General features: G+C 49.0%; 1 protein-coding gene across 2 annotated transcripts in view; it reads right to left on the bottom strand.

The window, feature by feature from the left end:
- The window catches only part of KDM4B (lysine demethylase 4B), a 134,684-nt gene extending 116,171 nt beyond the window's left edge, over window positions 1-18,513 (bottom strand). For both annotated transcript variants that reach the window (XM_070415877.1, XM_070415878.1), the window contains exon 1: window positions 18,415-18,513. The gene's annotated coding sequence lies outside the window, so the exon portion shown is untranslated. The remainder of the gene's footprint in view (window positions 1-18,414) is intronic.
- Window positions 18,514-18,580: the final 67 nt, after the last annotated feature.

Raw genomic sequence — 18,580 nt, 5'->3', positions numbered from 1 at the left:
TTGTCATTTTTTCATGGTGAAGGGACTGGAGTCTGTGTTGATGAAAAAACCTTGCTGGCTGTGGTGACTGGCAGTGGCTTGCAGCAGTGGGGTGATGGGGCTGGTGCCTTCCCCTGATCAGCCCGGTCACCTCCCACAAAGGGGGGCCAGACTGCGGCTTAGGCCCTATCCCCAAGGGGAGCAGGGAGCAGGCCTAAACCGTCACTAGGACATCCCCTGAGAGCTCCCAGTATGTGAGAGGGAGCAGGCTGGGCTGAGAGACACCGCCCCCCCCCCCCCGCAAGTGCACGAATTTCGTGCACCGGGCCCCTAGTGCTTTTATAATCTTGGGAGGGAAAGACCTCTCTAGGCAGGTCACAAGACCAGGAACTTTACAGGAAAAGACAAATTTGGCAATAAACTTTAAAATATTTGACGTAATAACACATCCAAAATAAAACTGAAAGATAAATGAGAAACTGAGAAAAAAAATGTGTAACACAAAAGGGTGCTAATAGCTCTAATATAGAAGGGTTATTATAAAACACTGGTTCTCAACCAGAGGTGAGTCTGTCCCCCAGGGGACACTGGGCGATGTCTGAGGACATCTATCGTTGTCACGACTGGAGGTGGGAAGGAGCTCCTGGCGGCGAGGGGGTGGAGGCCAGGGATGCTGCTCAACACCCCCCAGAGCCCAAGATGGCCCCAACAGAATGATTCAGGTCAAAGATATCAATAGTACTGAGCTGAGAAACCTGTTATAAGTCAAGAAAAATAAACAAACACCACAATATAACAAGTGGGCAACGGCTATAAAATGGCAATTCAAAAAAGCGGTGACTAGGAGATAATAGATTAAAGAAAGGACAAAGCTGGGGCTGTCACTGGTGTGATGAAAGCCTCCAGCTGTCACAGGAAGGTCAATCCAGACCACCTTTCTGGGGACTGCTGAGCAACATGTTCAAAATAATAAAGTGTCCGTGCTCTGAGCTACCACACTCACAGATCACCTCGAGGAGATAGCAGCAAGGATGCTCACTGAAGCACTGTTTAAAAAGGAAAATATATAAGTAATCAGGAAATGGGCAAGGAAATCATACATGCTCACATGAAAGCAAAGGAGTATGCAGTTGATGAACTAGAAAGACCTCGCCTGACACAGAGATGACCAAAGAGCCTTCAGGATCTGGGGAAATTTGTAATTCACGTAAACTTGTCTTTACTGACAATGCTTATGTATCACTTTTATAAAAACAAGAGTACTCAGAGCTCACCTCCAGAGCTATGCCTGGGACCCAAAGGTCCCATCCCTCCAGCAGCTCACTGGTTGGTCCATCTGAGTAGACAGAAGTGGATCTCAGGGGAAAGAGACAATGTGTCCTGAAATTAACTATCACTAAAACGATTATGGTACCCACTCCCTACCTAAATTCATACTTAAAATACCAAGCCAAATTGGAACCCTCACATACTGCCAGTGGAATTGTAAAAATGGTGTAGCCACTTTGGAAAACAATTTGGCAGTTTCTTAAAGCATTAAACATGGAGTTTCCATCTGATCCAGCAATTCTACTCCTATGTATCTACCCAAAAGAAATGAAAACATATATTCACACAAGAGCTCATACATGAATGTACATATTATCCATTGTATGCATTATTTGTAATGGCCAAAAATTGGAAACAACGGAATAGTACATTTTAAAACAGTGAATTATATAACGTGTGAATTATGCTTAACAAAGCTGTTATTTAAAGAAAATACCAAATCAGAAAATAAATGCACAAAAGCTCCCCAAAGTTCTGATCAAGATTTTGATGGTACTCCCTAGCCAGTTTGGCTCAGTGGATAGAGCATCCACTAAAGAGTCCCGGGTTTAATACTGTTCAAGGGCACACACCTTGGTTGCAGGCTTGATCCCAGCGTGCGGGAGAGAAAATTCATGTGTCTCTCTCACATCAATGTCTCTCCCCTTCCCTTCCACTTTCTCTAAAAATCAATGGAATAATATCCTCGGGTGACATTATAAAAAATATATTTTTTTAAGAAAAAAAAAAAAGATTTTGATGGTAGTTGAAGATTCAACTAAGCATAGCCAGAACACCATGGCTGCCCACATTGTTGGTGCCGAGCAGCACCTGCTCCATTTGCACCCGTTCCCCACCTGCCCAGCACCATCCTGACCACCGCCATCAGGCTGCCCACCTAGGCTCCAACAGGAGTCAAGTCAACAATCCAGTCAGAACCACTGCCTTGCTGGCCTTCCATTGACTGATCTCGAAGACAAGTACCAGGCACTCCTTAAAGCCCAAAGACTTGCCTCCAAGTGGATGTGACACACTGACCTAGATTTGGAATCCTGTGGCAGGATCTGGGCCACCAACAAGTCAGCTTTCATGGGACAAGGGAGAAGAGGCCAGAACCACAAAGAGCAATTACAGTAGGGGCCTTCCCAAGCCTGGTCCTGATATGGCAGAGCCTCACAAGTAGTTTTGATTATTACAGGTCCTAAGAGGGCTTTTGAATGTTCACTTCACCGAATGTGAACAAAAGGGCACCATTCAGGCAAGTGGACACATCAGCATCCTTGAAAAACCCAAAACTTAAGTCACTAAATTGATCAAGTGAGCTTAATCCTGATTAAGCACTGTTCAATGGAATCAGCAAAGAGTTGTGTCAAATAATATTGGGAACCAGAAGTAGATTCTGATAAAATGTACATGATAAGGCCTAGAGAAACCACTAAGAATATACTTCCAAAAATAGAGTGAAAAAATCATTAAGGCATTAAAATGTTAGAGTAGAAAATATTCACTTAATGCAAAGGAAAGCATTAAAGGAGGAAGAGAAGGGGAGGAAAAAGACATGGGACAGAAAGCAAAAAGAAAGATGACAGACATAAATCAATTGGAGCAATAATAACATTAAATGTGAATGAATTAAACAATCTAATCAAATGACAGAGTTTGCCAGACTGAAGAAAAAACAGAAACAAGATCCAATGATGTAATCTCCAACATTTATAGGGAACTCATACAACTTAACAAAAGGAAGATCAACAATCCAATCAAAAAATGGGCAAAGGACCTAAATAGACACTTTTCAAAAGAGGACATTCAGAAAGCCAAGAGACATATAAAAACATGCTCAAAGTCACTAATCATCGGAGAGATGCAAATCAAAACAACAATGAGGTATCATCTCACACCTGTCAGAATGGCTATCATCAACAAATCAACAAAGGACCAAGTGCTGGAGAGGATGCAGAGAAAAGGGAACACTCGTGCACTGCTGGTGGGAATGCAGACTGGTGCAGCCACTATAGAAGACAGTATGGAGTTTCCTCAAAAAGTTAAAAATGGAACTGCCATTTGACCCAGTGATCCCACTTCTAGGAATATATCCCAAGAAACCAAAAACACCAATCAGAAAGGATATATGCATCCCTATGTTCATAGCAGCACAATTTACCATAGCAAAGATCTGGAAACAGCCTAAGTGCCCATCAGCAGATGAATGGATTTGAAAACTGTGGTACATCTACACAATGGAATACTATGCTGCTGTAAAAAAGAAGGAATTCTTACCATTTGCAACAGCATGGATGGAACTGGAGAGCATTATGCTAAGTGAAATAAGCCAGTCAATGAAAGAAAAATACCACATGATCTCACTCATTTATGGATAATAAAGACCATTACAAAGTGATGAACAAAAAGATAGATACAAAAGCAGAGCAGCATCGAACAGACTGTCAAACTACAGCGGGAAGGCTGGTAAGAGATCAACTGAAGGACTTGTGTGCATGCATATAAGCATAACCAATGGACATAAGACACTGGGTGGTAGGGGAGGCCTGGGAAATGTCAAGGGGGAGTGGAAAGGAGTCGTATGTAATACTCTTTGTAATACTTTAAGCAATAAAAAAATTTAAAAAAAAAGATCCAATGATGACATGCTGTCCATAGGAGACACTGTGTTTTGTGTTTTTTTAGAAAATAGTTTATTGATTTTTAGAGAGAGAAGAAGAAAGAGGGAGAGAGGGAGAGAAACATCAGCTGCCTCCTGCACATTCCCTACAGGGGATGGAGCCCCCAACTCATGCATGTGCCCTTGACCAGGAATCTAACAACCTCCTGGTACATGGGTCGACACCCAACCAACTGAGCCATATCGGCCAGGGTTTTATTAATTATTATTATTATTATTTTAATCCTCACCTGAGGATATGTTTTATTGATTTTTAGAGAGAAAACTTGACATGAGAAAGAAACATTCATCGATTGCTTCCCATATGCACCCCAACCAGGGATCGAACTTGCAACCTAGATACGTGCCCTGAGATTCGAGCCGGCAACCTTTTGGTGTACAGGACAGTGCTCTAACCAACTGAGCCACCTGGCCAGGACTATAAAAGAAACTCTTTAGATTGAAAGATATAAATAGGCTAGGGAAAAAAAGAATGAAAAGAGGTATAACATGCAAACAGCAAACATAAGACTCCCGAGCCATTGGGGGTATAGTATAGTTTTGTCTTCTGCGTAGTGAGGCTGGTAGAGTCGGCTAGCTGTAAGAATGCCACTGAAACTTCTACATGGAGGCAGGGATGACAGCACCCATGCAGAGCACTTATGAACATACACTGCCCTGTTTGCTGCTTGCCATCATCTGGCAAGGAAGGCAAGTAAGAACGCAAGGCCCAAAGAGCCTGTGTTGTTTGCCCCAAGTTAGTGGCAGTGACAGGGTTTGGAGGCTTGGGTCCCATTATGAGCTATGACTCCATACCTCAAACCCAGTGCAGCTTCAGTCTGAGACCCAGGAGGCCCCTTGGAGGGCACGGAGATGCTGGTCTTCCACCCACACCCCAAAAGTCCCCTGGTCTTCCTGAGCTCCTGGACTGCTGGGGGTTCCTATACCTAGGGGGTGCTTCTTTTCCAAGGAAAACTTTACCAAGTCCCACAGCCCTTAATGCTTCCCGGTCTGCCTCACCCACACCTCAAGGGACAATATCAGCATTTAGGGGGTCAATCAGAGTTCAATAGGCTTTCTCCAAGCCAGTCACGTCACTGTAGGGCTGCTCCAAGGCAAAGAGCTAAGGGTTCTGGCAGTTTCCTGAGACACCCACTCTTGCCAGGTCTCCTCCACAGCCCCAAGTTCATCACTGAGCCCAGCCCAGGCGCAGTGCCAAACCACCGACGCTACAGGCAGAAAGGGAGTGTGGGGCTCAATCAGGCATACTCGCCTCTCACCTGTGCAGTGCATAGTGGGTCAGGGTCTCTGGCAACACCTGCTCCCTTGCCCTTGACGGATCCTGACTCCATTGAGGTCCCAGCCCTCTGGGTGCTCAGACTATGTGACAGGACCCCCTGCCTATTGGTCACAGGGCTATATCACCAGCCCCACATGGGAGTTCTTGCCTCCCCGATAACCACATCAGCCTCTCGGAGCAAGAAAAATATCCTGTCACCCCCAAACCGACAGCTGGACCCCAGGAGCACACAGAGGGACCCACACAAATTCCATATTGACTGAACACACACATCAGAAGCTCATCAGGGACTACTGGTGGTCTGTATTGTTTTGGTTTTGCTTTGCTGAAACTGCTGATTTTTATACAGTGAAGATAAATTATTTTTATAATGAAGATCCCTCTAGGAGTCTTGTTAGGCCCTAAGACTCAACCTGTGGGTCACGACCCCTTTGGCGGTCGAACGACCCTTTCACAGGAGTCACCTAAGACCATCCTGCATATCAGATATTTACATTACGATTCATAACAGTAGCAACATTACAGTTATGAAGTAGCAACAAAAATAATTTTATGGTTGGGTCACAACATGAGGAACTGTATTTAAAGGGCCAGAAGGTTAAGAACCACTGAGTTAGGGGAACAGCCACTACGACTTGGCCAATAACATTTTCAGGACTTCTTTTGGCTAAAGGCCAAATGAATGAATCCAGGAAACCCGTGGCTGCAGGAAACAGGGGCTAGAACATGGAAACAGCACCTCCAGGTATCTGGTCTCATGGTGGCCACACCTAGGACACCTGAGCACAAGCAGAGACAGCCGAAGAACATGAAACCTAACCCAAACCTGTCACTGCCAGGAGTCAGTCTGCAAAGCCACCGTCCCACCCCAGCCCTCACATGGGCCTGAGGCACAGTGCTCTGGGCTGGTGGATCCATGTCAAACCCCAGGTTCACTGGAGGAAACAACCTGAAGAGGTGTTCAGAACAGGCAGGACTTTGAGCTCCAGCCTGGCTGCCTCCAGTCCAGCCTCCCCCAGGAATACCACCCAGCTTCCTGGTCCATAAAACCCTGTCCAACCCTTCTATCTGACCCATAAAATACTGGTAAAGAAGCTTCAGAAGAAGAAAATCAACTTTTTTTTCCCTTTTCTCCACATCCTTGCCAACACTTGTTTGTTAATTTATTTATTTACTGTTTTATTTTTAATTTTTTTTATTGATTAAGGTATTATATATGTGTCCTTATCGCCCCATTGCCCCCCCCCCCCCCCCCCCGCTTATACCCCCACCCCTGGTGTCTGTCTCCATTGGTTAGGCTTATATGCATGCATACAAGTCCTTTGGCTGAAACCAACTTATTTTCAAGGTGGCTTCTAATAACCTCAATTGTTCCCTAACTTCCTTCCCAGTACAAATATGGAACAGCAGCACCAAAACCTATGGGCTGTTCTGGAATGGAAAATGATTTTAGAAGCTTTTATTGCAACACCTTGATTCACAGTCAAGGAAAGAACAGAAGCCCAGAGAAAACTCATTATTGTAATCTACTGAATGAAGCCTATCTCTGGCCAAGGGTGCTTGAAATCAGAACATTCTCTGTGGGGGCCATCCTGGGTACTGTGAGGTTGAGCAGCATCCCTGACACCCACCCACTCGATGCCAGCAGCACACACACACCCCATTGTGACAACCACAGATATCCCCAGATAATGCACAGTGTCCCCTGGCTACAGAATCACTCCTAGGGTGGGAATTATTTTACTAAGGGATTTTCATGTAGTAACTCAGTTAATCTCACCCACGCTTGAAGCAAAAACCTCCCCTATCATCCCCATTTTAGGATTAAGGATAAAAACTCAGCAGAGGCAGCATCTGAACCCAGGCAGGCTCAGTGCATGAGTACCAGCCTCTAGCTGCCAATCCCACTCAGCCATTCGACCTCAAGACCTCAGGCCATTTAAAAATCATCTGCAGCTGTGGATGTTACTTCCAAACTACGCTGTACACAACTCTTTCTCCTGGGTTTTCCTATGGCCAAAGCACCATTCCAAGTTCTTCCGATTCCTCCTTGGAAATATCTCGAGTCCCAAGTTCACAGCCCCCAGCATGTCCAGCATACATGCCACCAATGCACTGCCATCGGTTCGGCCTTCAGAACCCTCAGGGCTTGCTGCCAGGACAAGGTTTCAAGCTCCTGTCAAAGATGAAAGGCTGTGTGCAAGGGTCCATGGGAAGGATTGGGCCACAGCCATGGCTGCTCAACCCTCTGAGGGCTGGCCATCAAGCCCAACATCCTGGAGTGAGCGGCAGGCTGGCTTGCAAAGTCTCAAGAGAAGGGCTTTCACTTGTTCCCACTTCCCCACAGCATCTCAATCACAGGCCCTCCAGGGGTCAGTCCCTGATCTCCCCAAGGTCAGCTGTGCTGTCCAGGCAAACCCACAGCCTCCTTTCCTCCAAGCTTCATTCCCACCACCTCCATGAAAGCCTCAGGGCCTCCCTGCCCCCACCTCAGCTACACTCCGCCATAGTGTGTCTCACCCCCTCACTCCTCACATGGCTGTCGCTGATTTGTGTTGGGTCTGCCTCGTCTCTCCAGTTACATGCTAACAGATCCAGAAACTCTGATGGGAAGGGTCCAGCCTCCACTAAATACCAGGCACCCCCATTTACAACATCCCTGACCAATCACAGCACTCAGCTCATCCAGAGACAGAAGTCTTCCCAAAGACCAGCCTGTGAGGCCTAGTGCAGCAGCACTGAGTGTGAAATGCACCAGGATGTCAAGTGTGAAATAGACACATGCTGTCAGAATGGGAAATACACCAAGATGTCAAGTTTAAAATACAATATTACATGAAATGGTAATATTTTGGATATTTGGGTTCACTTAAATACACTATTCAAATTAAAGTCGCCTGTTTCTTTTTACCTTTTCGTGTGGCTACTAGAAAATTTTAAATTATGCATGGGGCTGCCTTATGTCGTTAGTGGCAGCGCTACCTCAGACATCAGTTTATATTTGTGCTGTATTTTCTCCCAAGGCTTTTGTTGGTTCAGCTCTCACTTTAGATCTTTGGTCATCTGGAGTTATGTTCGTATACAGCATGAGGTAGGGGCCCAATTGTGATATTAGACACTTAGTGTTCATGTGCATCCCCCATGGCATCGTCCTAGTGCCATAAGCAACGCCCTAGCACTCAGGACACCCAGGTTATCTGTATCCTCACCAGGGGGACTGCAAGTCACACACACACATACCTCTTCCCCACAGGGAAGACACCAGCAAAGCAAGTGGGCCAAATCACCAGGCATGGTGACGGCACAAGCCTTGGAGGGAAGGATACCAAGGCAAGAGCCAAGTCCACCTACAGGACTACTCAGTGGGGCTTGTAAGGGCCACAGAGAAGCTTAAAACTTGGCAGCTGCTGCCTTCTAAGAGATAACTCACAATCCTGTCAGGGCCAAGACCAGACAGACCAGGAAAGAGAATTGGCCAGGGGCTGCAGAGGCCCAGTGGCTGCACTAAGAGGTCCTTCAGGGGACATGCAAGTGGCCTAGGCACAGCCCAACCCGGGTGGACCCTGCCTGGCTTGGGCTGGAGGAAAGGAAGGCAGAGAGGTGAGGACTCACCACTGAATACTGGAGTTCATGGCCTAAGTGTGCAAAGGACAGCCTGGCAGCTTCCCGCAGGTGGTGAGCTGGGCATTGCACCTGACATGCCAGGCTTCCCTCCTCCTGGAAGCCCAACCCCAACCTAGAACCCACACACACAGGCCAGGCCTCCCTTATTCTTACCTTCTTCTGCTGACCCCTCCCAGCCTCAGCCTCCAAAATGTAACCTCACAAAGGCTTCCCATGCTGCCTCTGCACAGGAGATCAGCTGGGTGAGCAGTAAGCACACTCCAGCCCTAGAATTTTATAACTCTGAGACAGGGGGAAAGAAGGGGCAGAAAGAAGGAGAAACTACCCAAATGTCCATCAACAGATAGTGGATCAACACAATATGTCCATCCAAACACTGGAATATTATTCGGCTATAAAAAGGAGCGACGCACTGACACCTGCTACAATGTGGAGGAACCTTGAAAACAGTGAAAGGAGCCAGACCCAAAGACCACGTAATATGTGATTCCATTTATGTGAAATGTGAACAGGCAAATCCACAGAGAAAGAAAGTGGGTTAGTGGTTGCCAGGGGCTGAGGGAGGTGGGGAGTGATAGTTTAATAGGGATGGGGTTCCTTTTGGACTGATGAAAAGGTTCTGGAATTAGACGGTGGTGATGGTAGCACAACTCTGTAAATGTTCTAAAAGCCACTGAATTGTCCACTTTAAAATGGTGCGTTTTATGGTATGTAAATATCTCAATAAAAATATGTTTTTAAAAGAAGACAGGGCAGAGCATTTTAAGAGGGGCTGTTGTCCTAGAAAATTCGGGGTCTGGTCAGTATACCAGAGCCAATCATTGGGCAGCTATCACATAGCTCTCCCCAATGACTGGAATGACTTTGGTCCTGCTTCATCAACCATACTCTATGCTCCCTGAGGGCAGATCTGCCACCTCTCGCTCATCTTAACCCCTCAGTGCCTGACACTGGGGGGTCCCCAGAGGCACCCAAGAAACAAATGGGCCTCCCCCAGCTTCCCTTGCCTCCTCTATGCTCTTCCACATGGGTCTCCCAGGCCACAGCCCCCAGTGTCCCCTCCAAATGCCTCTCTTTCTCTGCCCACCAGCTCACCATTACCCAAGATGACAAGACTCAGCTCACATGGCGACTCTTCAGTTGCCTCCCTGGTCACACCTGAGCCACAAGCACTGCGCCAGCCGTGCTTCCACAGGTTTGGTTTCCATCAATCTTCGAAATTCTGCACAACATCCCCCCAGGTCCCCACCGTTCACTCTGATCTCCCCAGTCCTGCTCCATCCATGGCCTCATGACCCTGTGGGCAGGACATGCTGTTCACCTGGCTATACACGCACAGGCTCAACAACTGTCACACTCAACTAGATAAATGCAGACTCCCTCAGCCAGACCCAGGGCTTGGAGAACATGTCCCATGGCTATGTGTCCACCGCAAAGTCCCAGTCCAACCAGAATCACAAAAACAAGCCACTTGTCCCCAAGACCATGCATGAGAGGCCTCTTCCATTCTCAGTTGTATATCTTCGCCTTGAGGTTGGTGGATGACATGGCTTCAGAGTTTGCAGAGGCCACATGACATGACCGAAGACACGTTGCCCGAGGTCCCTGAAGCGGTCAGTGTGAACCTGACCACACCCACTTGCTATAGCTCTATCAGTGGCTAATGAGCTCTGTCCATCAGTCCATCCATCCGGCCACCCCTCCTTCCTTCCATGGGGCCTGGTGAGAGGAGCCAGTTCCTCAATGAACAACACTGCTCATCAGTCTTTAGCTCAGACCGGGGCTCCGCTTTGCCTTTGGTGCAAGGACAAAAGGAGGCCCGAGTGGCCAAGACCATTCTCTGGCTTCCACCTGCTGTAGCCCAGGAAGGCCGTGAAACGAGATGCCTTCTCTTCCAAAAAGGTGTCAGAAAACTAGCTTTCTCTACCGACTCCCTACTCTTTCTCAGGGGGAAGGAGTTGGAATCTATACTAATAAAAGCCTATGTGGTCGTCACGCCCTCACACCATGAACCCTCACGCTGCAACTGCAACGAGCGATCACGAGGAGGCTGCACACACAGCGAGCACACGCGCAGGTGGGTGGGGGCTTAACGCTGCGTGCACGGTGCAAAGGCAAGTCACACCGCTCCGGCCTACCTATTTGGGGCAATCCATTGAGGAGCTCCGGATGGGTGGGCAGGGCCTACCTCTTTAGGGCAATCGATCGAGGGCTCCCGCACTGTGAGAGGGCACAGGCCAGGCTGGGAGAACTCCCCCCTCCCCCCCCCCCCAGTGCATGAATTTCGTGCACCAGGCCTCTACTAAAACAATAAATCAAGAGTTTAGCCCTAACCGGTTTGGCTCAGTGGCTAGAGCAGGGGTGGGCAAACTTTTTGACTCGAGGGCCACAATGGGTTCTTAAACTGGACCGGAGGGCCGGAACAAAAGCATGGATGGAGTGTTTGTGTGAACTAATATAAATTCAAAGTAAACATCATTACATAAAAGGGTACGGTCTTTTTTTTTTTTTAGTTTTATTCATTTCAAATGGGCCGGATCCGGCCCGTGGGCCATAGTTTGCCCACGGCTGGGCTAGAGCATAGCCTGTGGACTGAAGGGTCCCAGGTTCCATTCCGGTCAAGGGCACATGCCCTGGTTGTGGGCTCAATCCCCAGTAGGGGGCGTGCAGAAGGCAGCTGATCAATGATTCTCTGTCGTCACTGATGTTTCTATCTCTCTCTCCCTTCCTATCTGTAATCAATAAAAATATATATATTTTAAAAAGAGTTTAAATTCCCGGGGCTTTACTCACATGCCAGCTAGAGATGGAACAATTATCTCTCTCGACTTGTGACCAAGATAATCAAGATCCATGCAGCTGCTGGCCTAAGATAGGAAGCCCACTCTGCTTAGGGTCAACCCTTTCTGACAGATGGGATTTTTTTAAAAAGAATGGGGGAGCAGCGGGGATTTGAAGAGACCAGCAGCAATATGACGGAATCTCCCAGTCCAGCTGCCCAGCTGGGATGCCCCACACATCCTGTGGAGCCAAAGCAAGTTGCCCCGCACTCACTCAGGGCACCTAACTAGCAGATCTAGAGCTCTCCAAGTAGAGATGGGGTGCTGAGCATAGTGGGGTCCGGGTTCCACCCCACCTGTCTGGAGATCCCCAGCATGCCCCTGTTGTCAGGCTGTCACTGCCGGCTGGAGGCTTCAGGCTGGCTTTTGCTCTAAAGAGGCCTCCTGATCCATCCTCTCGCTTCTTGTGCACAAAGCACAGTTCTGGATCCACTGCCAGCTCATTTTACATGAATCATTTCTCTCCACTACCCCCACCCTCCTCCGAGACTAGAGGCAGCAGCCATGAAACCATGAAGGCAGGCCCACCTCCACCCCTATCTGCCCAGAAGATGTCATCTATTGGGTCCAAATGCAAACACAGAAGGGAAGTGGATGCTGGAGACAAATGCTGAGTGCCCACCCCTTCACAGCTTGCTGTACAGGCTTGTCTGAGAGTCCTAACTGCCATCACTGGTACCGGCCAATGGAGCCAAATGCTACATTTGTTATTGTTCTGTTCTGGGCTTGGAGACCCATTTGGGCACTGCAGCCCTCAGTGGCTGGCATTCTGATTGTTATTCTTTGTCCACTGAACAAACACACTCAAGGCCTCTACCCCAGAGAGTCACAGCCCAAAAAGCACCGCCCAACCATGAAGCAAAGACAGCTTAATGCAAACTTTTCATTAACCCCCTATGTCCACTGGCACCACTGGGGTGGGACAAGAAAAGAGGAGAGGGAAGGGAAGGGATAGATGGAGAGGCAGAGGAAGATCGAAAGAAGCAAACAAACAAACAAAAAGGACAGGCAACTTCGTTAAGCCAAGAAGTCCTGAGGAACCCTCTCCAGGTTGTTTATTTCAATCAACTAAAGAAGGCATGACCGTAAATTAACGGTGTGCTTCCTTGACAAGTCAGAACGTTCCCAGGAGTACCAAATCCAAGATGCTAAAGACCTGCTTGACTCAGAAATCACTCGTCAGCCAGTCTTCGCTCCCAAAAGCTGAGGTAGAGGAGTGAGGCCAAGGAAGTATGGGCAGCGCCATTACCTCGCACCCAACACGGCCATCTCACCATCCACTCACCCCACGAAGCTCAAATGTCAAACCCACAAAGCTCAAATGTCGAACCCACAAAAGCCAGCTCTTCACGAGTGTTCCCATGCAAAAAGCAGCATTTTCCAGGACTACATTCACCCCTCCTGACAGAGGCATTGGTAATGGTAAAGCTGACGGGTTGGATGTTTACAAAACCAAATGATTAGGAAACAGTGTCTTCCTTTTAAACTCTCAGCTTCTGCCAAGCCAAACAAAGCAAACTCTTTAAAGCCAGGTAGACTCCTTACCAATCTTCTGACGGGATGCTACGCAAAAGGTATAGAGTGAAGCAGAATGAAAAAGTCAGGCATCTGCAAACAGCAAAATATTTACCCATTTACCGTACACAGACTCTTTTTTTTCTCCTTTACTATGAGGTTTTTGGGGTGGATGGAGTCATAACATTTTCTTACATCCCCTGTACTTTTTAAATTCCCCTTGAAACCCATTTTTTAAAATACAGACTATGACTCTAAATGCTTTGATGTAAGAAAGATGGAAATTCATTCCATTAACACACTAATGTTTGCTGAACATCTACTGCGTGCGAAGAACTGCTCTAGGTGCTAGAGAGACATGCAGCAATGAAGGCAGATATTATTCTGCGGGTCAAACATAGCCTGCCACCTGCTTTTGTACAGCCTACAAACTAAGACTGTTTCTGATTTTTTTAATGGCTGAGGGGGGAGGGAGATCAAAAAAAGAAAAATAGTTCATGACACATGAAAAGTATATGAAATTCACATTCCTGTGTCCATAAGTAAAATTTTATTGGAACACAGATACACCCACTCATACTTTTGTGCTACAAAGCAGAGCGGAATAGTTGGAACAGACGCTGTCTCGCCTGACCCTTTACAGAAAAAGCTCCCCCTCATGAATGAGACAGACAGCAAATACATAAGCAGATTAACATGCATTTCTGGTAATATTGAGTGCAAAGGAGAACAGGCAGGATGGGAGCAAGATGGTTGGAAGGGTGAATGTAGACAGTGTGGGCAGTGATGGCCTCTCTGAGCCAAGACCTAAAGATAAGAAGCCAGCTGAGCAGAGATGTGAGGGGAAAGCATTCTGGCAGAGGGAACAGCAAGTGCAAAGGCCCTGAGGCAGGGAAGAGGAGGCAGGGAAGCTGGTTAGACTGAAGGGGTACAGGCACAGGAGGGGAGGGTGGCAGAACAGTGAGAGGGGAGACCACCACAGAGGACAAGGCAGGGAGGCCATGGAAAGGGAACTGGAATTTTTTTTTCAAGAACAAAAAGAAGTCACTGGAGGGTTCTAAGCAGAGAAAGGCCATTTTTAAAGGTTTTTAAGCACCTTGAGCGAGCAGGAGTGAAAAAAGACAGAGTCAGGACACCTTATCTAACCAAGGTGCTCCCAGCAGAGGCCAATTCAAACCAGGGAGTAAACTCAAAAACCAATTCATCTGACAATAAAATAAATTCATTGATCCACTCAGGCCTTAGTATGAATACAAACTTTTTAAAATTAATTTTATTGTGTAAAAGTATCTGCAACTAGTATATTAACAGTCCAATGACTCCACAGACAAAACTGTTCAGGAAGAGGCAAAGATTAAAGAAGTGAATTACCTTAAAGTCCAGACAACTGTTAAGCAAATTGACAGGAAGGGATATGGTGCCAGGAGGGTGTGGAAACCTGGGTAGGAGACTTGTGGTTCCCAGAGGCCAAGAACAGTTAGGTAAACCCCCACACTATGGACAGGATGGGGACAAGTGGCAAGGGCTCAGGTGGCATGGGAGTGTCTGTGAGCTTCTCTCCTGGGGGATGGGGAGATGGAAGCAGTAGGCTGGGAAGGGCAGGGGAAAGTCAGAGTGACAACTGGGAAAAACCTGGACAGCCAGGCCTAGGACTATGAGCTAGACCAGCAGTTCTCAACCTGTGGGTCACGACCCCTTTGGCGGTCAAATGACCCTTTCACAGGGGTCGCCTAAGACCATCCTGCATATCAGATATTTACATTACGATTCATAACCAGTAGCAACATTACAGTTATGAAGTAGCAACGAAAATAATTTTATGGTCGGGTCACAACATGAGGAACTGTATTTAAAGGGCCGGAAGGTTGAGAACCACTGGGCTAGACACAATGTGTAAATAGAAGCCCCTCCCTATTAAAGACTGGAAGGGAGGAAGGGGCAAAGGGAACTAGAATAAGAGCTACATCGGGGATACGGCCAAATATCAGGCTGCTGTTAAGTGAGAGAGTCTTACCTGTGGGTGACTGTACCCCCCATGGCACACTGGGCGATGTTTGGGAAATGCAGTTGCCACAATTGGTAGTGGGGGGAGTGCTGTTGACATCAAGTGGTTGGGGCCAGGGATGCTCCTCAACACCCCACCGTACCCAGGAGAGCCCTCCCAGAGAACAATCCAGCCCAAGTGTGGACAGGGCAAATGGGGAGACCTGGGCAGAATCAGACAGCACCCAGTGATAATAAATCAGCTCAGGGTTCACAGCTCCCTGGCGCCGTGCAAAGCACGTTAGAGCCTTTCATCCCCTTTCATCCTCACAATTACTGGAGCTGGGTTCTCATTATACCCATTTTACAAATGAGGAAAGTGAGGCCCAGAGACGTGAAGTGACCTGCCCCAAAGGAGGGATTTGAACGCAGGTCCTCAGACTCATGTGGGGAATGAAGAGAACAGGAAGACAAGGACACGGCCAAGAACAGCAAGTCAGAATGGAGTCCAGGTTTAGGCCCTGTCCTCTTCTGTCTGGCATTCTCAGCTGGAAGCAGAGGTACTCAGTGGCCGGACAGGTAAGAGCTGTGGCCGCAGAAGGGCAGAGTCCGGAACCCCAGTGAGGTGTGACAGTGGCCCAGCAGGTATATGGAGCCGTCACTGCCCTGCCATCTGCCCACAGCTCGTCTGCTCTCCACACCCCAACCACACTTGGGAAGGTTTAGTGACCACCCCATTTTGTTCTTGAGCAAGTGACTAGTCTAAGGTCACACAGCTCTGAACCCCACACCGAGGCTCTGAATACAGATCCCAGGAAGCAAGCCAATTGGAAATGCTCATTTGCCCAGGCCTTGGTCCCCTCCTTCATTCCTCAGCACCCATCACCTCATCCTGCCTGTTCCATGAGCCAGCCCTCCCCTGAGGGCAGTGGGCTCCACACCACCATCATAGCTGAGAACACCCCTTTTTTCTTTCCCTCACTAAATCTGAAGCCCCCTTAAAGGCAGGGACTCCCCAAAACCTGCCTCAGCACTCACACATCCCCAATGCCCATCCTCACAGGTGTCAGATGGAACCAAGGAACAGATGGGCTCTCCAGGGCAGAGGCTCAGATGAGTCAGCCAGGGGAAAGGGGTGGAGCACAAGAAACCAGCAGAGGAGGCGGAGAGATGTGGGATCACATTTTGGGGGGTTGGTGGGGGGGAGACACAGACACCACAGAGGGCCCCTGACTGCCCCGGGGAGCTCCTGTAGGAAGGCACTAGGACAGAGGGAGGGTCTTTTCTAGAAAACAGAAAAGTAGAACAAAGGCGGAGGGGGGTCCTGAACGTTATTTAAGCTCTAACATTATTTAACAGCTCCTTAGCAGTCCACTCTTTAAAGAGGCAAGGATTAGAAAATGCAAGAAAATCAACTGTTACTAAGTAAGATCTATACACATTTCAAGTCTCAAGAACTACACACATGCACATGAGGCACCCGACACAGTAACCACTTGCACACCCGGGCAACACCTGGGAGCATTTGTGTCATCACACCGAAACCATTGTCTTGCCCGCACCCTCCAAAGTGACCTCCACCAGGGGAGGGTGGTTTGACCATCACAGTGTCCCCTGCACGAGGAGCAGCAAAATCTGCCAAGCATCCAATCAGACGCACAGAAAGAGGACCAGTGAGTTTCAAAAACCCTGGACTTAGATAATTACAAGTTGACTCCTCGACTTTTACACTCTGTCCTTCGGTTTCCAAAAAACAAACTGCAAAGACGAGAGAGGCTACCCACTGCTTTTGCAAAGGAGGCAAGAAAAGGCTGACCAGTGAGTTGACAAACCCTCCCCATGCCTCATAAGGAAGCTATTATTTGAGAATTAGGGGAGTCATTAGTTCTTGCACCATGGGGGCAAGAAAAGCTCACAGGAGTCATCTAATGAGCCCGTGTTAGGGGTTTTTTCCAACCTGGGGGCAGCCAGATAACTGGCTGTTGAAGCAGAGGGGTGGGACAGGCATCTCAGACCTTAAGACAGTGGGACCCAAGGAGCTTGCTGAATGAATGCCATTGACAGAAACACATGGAAAAGGACACAATTTTTACATATAACAGGATCTTGGACACTGAACAGAACTCAGGAAACAGTTCTCCAGGTGCACCTGAATTATTAAAACAAAAGGATGGGGGGCGGGGGGAGGGAGAACAGATGGGACGCACTGAAGCACAGTCCATGCCTCCCCCGCGCCTGGGGGGAGGGGGGGGAACCCTGTAAAACCTTTCACTTTGCCCAGGTGTACGTGCACCCCAATTCCCCTGGTGCCATAGCATCATCCATGGAGTGCAGACCTGGGCCCTTGCACATTCCAGGTCAGGTGTCATTCAGAATGAATCCATCCCCAGCTCCCTCGGGGTGAGGAGGACAGCCCCAGGAGGTGATGCGGAAGCCACTCCACAATTTATTGCTACAGAGAAGGGGGACTTGGAGATAGTGATGGAGCTGAGAGGGGGAGGGACTGTGGGACGCGTCTTTAATCTGTGATGTGCATAGCAAGTGGATACATTTTTTAAAATGAAAAATCCAGATTGCATGCTTATTTTAGGGGGGGCTAACGGAGATGAAAGGCAAGTTTGGAAGCCGCGATGGCACTGCGGGTTGACTCCGGGAAGGGAGTGGGATGCAGTGATGGATATTTCGGGGAGAGTCCCTGGGAAGCGCCCCGTTAACCCCACTAGTGCCCAAAGGGCCGGAAATGCAGGGGGTTCCACCCAGGGCCTGGGCTCTCTTTATTGTAATTATTTTTTTTTAACTATCAGGATTGTTGTGAATAATAGAAGGGCCCAGCCGAACAGGGCCGGCCTGGATGGGCCACCCACGCTGTCATCTTTTGTGCGGGGCCGGCGGGGACGCCCCGGCCCAACCCCCGCGAGCCCCTAGCCCAGGCAGGGCGCCCCAGCCTCCCGTCCCTGGCCCCGCTATTGTCCAGCCGCACCGCCCCCGCCCGAGGCCCAGCGGGCGCCCCGGGCCGGGCGGTTAACGCCCCCAACCTCCTCACAGGCCGGGACAAAGCGCGGCGACCGCGGCCAGAGCAGGCCTCACCCGAGGCCTGGGCCTCGAGTCCCGGGCGCTCGCCCGCCCACAGCCCCCGGAGTGGCGCGGGTGCGGCGGTGGCAAGGCCCGCGCTCGGATGCGGCGGCCGCCTCCCGCGGGCTCACCTGAGGCGGCGCGCGCGGCCCGATCCGGAGCAGAGGCGCGCGCTCCCCCGCCCTCGGCGTCGCACCCCCAGGTCCCGCTCGGGCCGGGCCCCGCTCGGTCGCTGGCGGCCGAGCCCTCCGCGAGCGCTACGGGAGGGGCTTATGAGGACGCGCGCCAGCCCCGCCC

The sequence above is a fragment of the Myotis yumanensis genome, unplaced genomic scaffold (assembly GCF_028538775.1).
Source record: "Myotis yumanensis isolate MYYU_CA2020_CCGP unplaced genomic scaffold, mMyoYum1.0.hap1 SCAF_5, whole genome shotgun sequence".
In the NCBI taxonomy this organism is placed as follows: domain Eukaryota; kingdom Metazoa; phylum Chordata; class Mammalia; order Chiroptera; family Vespertilionidae; genus Myotis; species Myotis yumanensis.
Note: the sequence above shows the minus strand (reverse complement) of the source record. Positions and strands in the feature narration are given on the sequence as shown.